This window comes from Pteropus vampyrus, unplaced genomic scaffold, assembly GCF_000151845.1.
Source record: "Pteropus vampyrus isolate Shadow unplaced genomic scaffold, Pvam_2.0 Scaffold448, whole genome shotgun sequence".
Taxonomy (NCBI): domain Eukaryota; kingdom Metazoa; phylum Chordata; class Mammalia; order Chiroptera; family Pteropodidae; genus Pteropus; species Pteropus vampyrus.
The window spans coordinates 74,519-80,317 of NW_011889229.1; the positions used below are offsets into that span (position 1 = coordinate 74,519).

Genomic DNA, 5,799 nt, shown 5'->3' on the forward strand with positions numbered 1-5,799 from the left:
GCTTTGGAACATTCAGCCTCTCACACAAATCTCTGAAAAGGGGAGATGGAAGACATTCTGGAGCTTAAGCTCTTAAACAATAAGATCCGATGAGCTTCAGAGTTACTGAAACATCAAGGTGTTGAGAGGGTGGTGCCCCCAGAGAGGGCATGGAAACTGAGGACTGAACTCTTGTTTCTCACAGAAGGTGGGAGGCAAGGGGAATTTCTGGAAACTGAAAGAAGCTCTGAGTTTCTGTCACATGATTGATTCAAGCCCCATTGTCCCTCCCCCTTTTCCTTTAATAAAGCATCGGCTGAAGCCCTTCCAGCCTGCCACCCCACAAGAAGCCAGGAACTGGCCACAGAAAAAAGAATCTCAGCTAGCGGTAAGTTGGAAGTCTGACAATTTAAAGATTATTTGACCACTTACTGTTTGGTCAAATACAGATAACTCCCAAGCTCTAGAGCTGGGCCATCCAATATAAAATCCACTGCCACATATGGTCATTGAGTTCTTGCTAGTCTGACTTCAGATGTGCCATAGTATAAAATTAATTTAGTATATTCAAAAACTTAGTATGAAAGAAGGATGCAAAATATCTCATTGATAATTCTAAGATGGTCGTGTGTTCAGATAATATTCTTTCATTTGTTATCGGAATAAATTTCATTTGTTATTGAAATCTATTCAATACTATACAAATATACTATTAAAATTAATATATTATTAAAACTAATTTCTTTTACTTTGTAAAAGAATTGTAAGTCACATATGAGGCTCTCATTTATGTTTCTATTAGACAACATTACTCTAGCGATAGTCGCACTGAAAACCTGGTTGTCTTCTGTAGCATTCATACCAACGTGGAAGGTATTTAAAAGGAAAAACAAATGAAGGAAAAAATAAACAAGAATAGCACCTGGGAACTTAGGCTGTTCCTGGGGCAGCCACTTGGCATTGTAGGTCAGGTAGGACGTCTCAGAGAATATAATATCTAAGCAGAGATATGAATATTCAGAAAGAGCCAGATGCGGGAAGTCGAAATGAAGAACCTAGTAGGCAGAAGGAACGGAGGATGCAAAAACCCTGACGTGGCAATGAGCTGGGCATGTGTGAGAACTCCAAAGATGTCAGTGTGGATCCACACAGGGTGTGAGAGGACAGGGGAAGTGTGAGGTCTGAAAAACACAGGGGGCAGATCCAGGAGTGCTCAGTAAGCTTGAGTCAGGAGCTACAAAGGCATTAGAGGGTATTGAGCAGCATAAGGTCATGATATGATTTGTGCTTTTCAAAGATCATTGGGCTCCTGTCTAGAGAATGGATTTGGGGGGATGGGGAGGCAGGGACAGCATCAGTAGCAAGAACAAGCTCTTTGCAAGGTTAGTGCAAACAAGCAGTCAGACCAGAGACACAGACAAGGGCAGTGGCCATAAAAATGATTCCGGGTGTGAATTTAGTTGCTCTATAGATATAATTGATCAACTTGGATTGCACTGGATTACTAGGGACATGGAATTCAGGAATGTTAGATTTGGAGCTTCAACAACTGAATGTTTAAACTCCAAATTGACATAGATTGTTGGGAGTGTGCCAGATATGGGAGGATGGAAGAATTAAGAGTTTGGTTTAGGCATTGTTGGGTTTGCGGTGCCTATGGGATTTCCATGGGGAGATGTCAAGAAGTAATTGGTTATATTATGCTAGAGGTCTGGGGAGAAGCCAAGGCTAATTATTTAGATCAGAAGTTATCGGTTCAATATTATAAGCCATGAGACTGGATGATAGCACCTATGGAAAAACTAGAGGAAGGGGGAGGCAGGAAAAGCCATTGGACACCCCCAAACTTTCAGTTGAATTTAGAGGAGAAAAAGCTCACAATTTGGACTGAGAAGAGGTGGCCAGTTGAGCTATAAAGGAAACCAAGAGAGTGTGTGTACATTTTATCTTCTCAAAATGTAGGATAAATGAGTTTTAAGAAGGAGGAAGGGGTCTACTGGGTCCCATGTCACTGAGAAATCAGGATAAGAACTAAGAAGGCACCTCTGGAGTTGGCGACAAGAGGACGATAAAAATCCTTAAGGGGAGAACAGTACATGGAGTGCTCAGGACCGAACCAACTTGAAGCACGTCCAAGAGAAAAGCTGAGGTGAGGAGGTGGCCACACTGCTTCTTAATATGCGGGCTGTGAATCCTCCTCACTGAAAGAATTTTCTTAGAAGAAACAAGGCTGAAGCTGGAAAGGATATGGGCCAAGGATAAACTCTTTGTCGAGAGATGGTATGGATCATGTTTATTTTATAGAATGATCTAGTAAAAGAAAATCTTGGGGTTTTTTGGGGGGGGGGGGCAGGGGCAGAAAAGAAAAGAGATAGTGCAGGAGAGACTCTTGGGGAGGTGTGAGAGAGAGGGATTCAGAATAAACGTGCAGAGGGAATAAATGAGAACCCTTGACTCACTGCATGAACTGGGATGAACCAGAACTCTCTACTCACCATAACAGGTACAGATAGATGGCGGGTTGGGTGATAGAAGGCTAAAAAGTTCAAAACTAGTTTTTACCATTTTTTCACTGAAATATGAGGCAAGGGCACAGATAAGAGCAGGGATTGGAAACTTAGGTGGTTTGAAGAGAGAGCAAAACTAAAATAATTATTTCAAGCATGGGAAAACAAATATGCTGAAACAATAAGAGTAAGCTAATGAGGAAGTGTTTAGTTTCCATGTGAAATCTGTGGTTATAAATCCAGTAGCACCCCATAATAATTGTGACATTGGGCAAGTTATTTCCCTTGTCATGGCCACGGTTTCCTCTTGTATTACGCGATGATGATACTTACCCAAAAGCAAGGATGTTACCTTTGGAGATGATAAAATGTACAATGACTGGCATCTTTCAGGGGCTAATCCAATAGCAGCCATCATAATCCACCCTAGTACCACCGGAGGGACACAGATTCTTTCCCCCACCCTGCAGCAAGGTGGAACCATAATTTCACAACTGCCTCACTGTGCTTTCTCCACCTGCCAGGGCACTATTATCCTTCTGGTTATGTCAACATTTTCAACCAATTCTTTAGCGATTATTGATCACATATCCTGAATGATTGTAGTGTGCTGAGTGATGGGGACAGATCTGAGTCTGTTGAAGGATGTGGTAAGAGGAAGTTAAGGGGAAAATTTTGGTGGATTTCCTCTGCCTGAGCTCAAATTCAGGCTCTCCCTCTTCCTAACTGGGGGCTTTAAACAGTTAATGAACCCAGTTTATGTCTTTGCTTTCTCCTCTGTACAATAGTTATACTAATTATAACTAACATAATTCTATATTGATGATGTCAACAGTAGGCTTAATGCTTCACATATATTCACTCGTGCAATCCTCAGGAGCCATAGGAGAGAGAGGAGTGGCGGTGACAAAAGAGCTCTTGGCACATACAAAACATGCAAAAGTAGTAAATACCGTTGTTATGAGTATTGTTCCAGATCTGAAATTGAGCATGAAATTGAGCTATTCAAGTGGATGGAGTCCCAGGACACAGCACAAGAGTCCCCATGTGTTAAAGTTATGGGTTCAGCCTAAAAGATTTCCATGTGTATTCTCATCTATTCCTCACGTACAAACCAGACTTCACTAAAAAGCCATCCCATTCTGTAGAGGAAACTGAAGAGATGTCACTGACAAGCACTCCTAATGGGCAGGTGTCAGGCATAAGATGAGAATACAGAATGACATAACTCCCGTGCCCAGAACTGTACACTAGAACAGTGACCTTCAACTGGGGCGTGACCTTCCCCCCAAGGGGAATTTGACACTTTTGGTTGTCATGACTGGGGGGCGTTTCTAGTGAGATGTAGCAGGAGACCAGAGATGCAGCTAAACATCCTAGAATGTTCTAGACAGTCCCACGAAAAAAAGAATTACCCAGCCCCAATGTCAATGGCGCCAAGGGTGGGAAACTACACACTATATTTAGCAGTATCCCACAGAAGACTCAGTGAAAGAGACTAAGGAAGACAGAAAGAAAAGAGAAAGGATGAAAGGAAAGGAGAGAGGGCAAGAGGCAAACTGTCATACTGGATATGCTCATCTCCCGATAACTTTGGGGGGAGCCCCTTTAAAAGGCAGCACTTCAGAGTTGCAAATGCAGTGCCTCTGAGATTGATTCAATTTGCTTTTAGACCTTGCTGCCTCCGTGACGGGCTGGGCATGACAGTGAACAAACTATTGAAACCCCAGGGCCATGGCTTCCCCTTGTAAAAGAAGATGATAATGGATGTCGTGCAATATTATTACGAGTATTAGATGTGACTAGAGGCTGAAAATTCCTCTTTCTTTTCAGAAGGCAGAATAGCCTGAGCTAAGATGATTCTCAAATCTCTGTGGTCACAGAAAAGCACCCTAGCTTGTATGTAAAGAGATTCTCGAATGGGGTTCATGAATGTGCATTTTAATGGCCACCCTGGATGTCTCTGAGAAAGCTTGCAGGCCACAGTGTGAGGAAATGTGGTCAGCCGACATGGACAAGGGGGTCACACAGACATTGGGTAGAATCTGGAAGCAACACTTACAGATGTGACCTGGTCCAGAGACAGACACTCCATTTCTCTGGATTCTCATTCTTAAGAGCATCGATAGCTACCCCAGAAGTCTTCAGGATATGTTCCCCGAGTGTTATTGTCTAGGATTTCGTCAGGTCCCACTGCTAAAACCATACCTAGTAAAGCAAGGTGATTCTAGCAACTAGTAACATGATGAGGATCTTCCCCCAGAGATGGAGAGGGACTAAACAGAACTGGGTGTGGTTAGCAGAGAAGAATGGGGAAATGGATGTTAGGTGGGCAACCAGCAATGTCTGTCACAGCTGTGTGTGGAGGAGACTTGGATATCATATAAAGTTGGATTGAAGGTTATCTTCTACCACTCATTACATAAGTGACCTTTTGCAGGTCTCACAATTACTTTGAATACCAACTTATTCTCATAAAAACTAGAAATAATGGGCTCACAGGACTTATGTAGTTGCATGTAAGTCAAATTCAACCCCAATATATCCAACTAGATGCTTACTTAATGTAGTAATGGGTGATCTCTAATGAAGACTCCTAAAATAGTAACTAAATTTATTATCTGCATATCCTTTATCTGACAGACACTAACGCCACAAAATGGGCGAAAACCTTTGCATCCCAAGCACAGAAGAGTTTCACATCAAACGTAGACAATGAAAATAAAGAGTTGAATGTAGAGATAGGGCCCCTGTGCTGCTAACTCCAGCACAGAATCCACAGGATATAACATATTACCACATATCAACAGTAACTGTTCTACATCCTCTTAACTGTAAAACCATACTCTAAAACTTTAACTTAAAGACTAACCCAACAATAGGCCAAGGATTCTCACAGAGGGGAGGGTCAGGAGATGGGAATCTGGGAGACCCCAGGGCAGGAAGATGTTGCAGAGCCTGCCAGCACCTATGCGCTGAGTCATGGGTAGAAGACGATGAGACCCTACTGACTCTGAGTCTAGTGCCTCCCTCACAGTGCTGATGATGCCTCCCCTCAACTTTCTGTGGTCTGCACACCCTCAGCTCAGTACTCTGCAGGTGGACGGGAGCCTAATAACCCTCCTGGTTAAGTAATCAGCCTGATGGGTGGAATGCATATTAATGATTGCAGGAATATAGTGAAGGTCATTTTTCAAGGGGACACATAAGGGAGTGTCAATATTATACTCTGACCAGCCACAAGTTTCAGTAATGGGTATCGAGTTTGGAGTGGAGCTAGAGTGAAAGTTGATGTTGGACTGAATAAGACATT

General features: G+C 42.7%; 1 protein-coding gene across 3 annotated transcripts in view; it reads left to right on the plus strand.

Annotated features, from left to right (window-relative positions):
• The first annotated feature begins 321 nt into the window (after nt 1-321).
• The window catches only part of LOC105306588 (N-formyl peptide receptor 2), a 16,584-nt gene continuing 11,106 nt past the window's right edge, over nt 322-5,799 (plus strand). The window contains exons 1-2 of one of the 3 annotated variants that reach the window (XR_897158.2): nt 322-367; nt 1,942-2,033. The gene's annotated coding sequence lies outside the window, so the exon portion shown is untranslated. Of the gene's footprint in view, nt 368-1,941; nt 2,034-2,115; nt 2,129-5,799 lie in introns of those variants that run through there. The other 2 variants (XM_011381660.2, XM_011381661.2) reach the window with 2 other exon arrangements.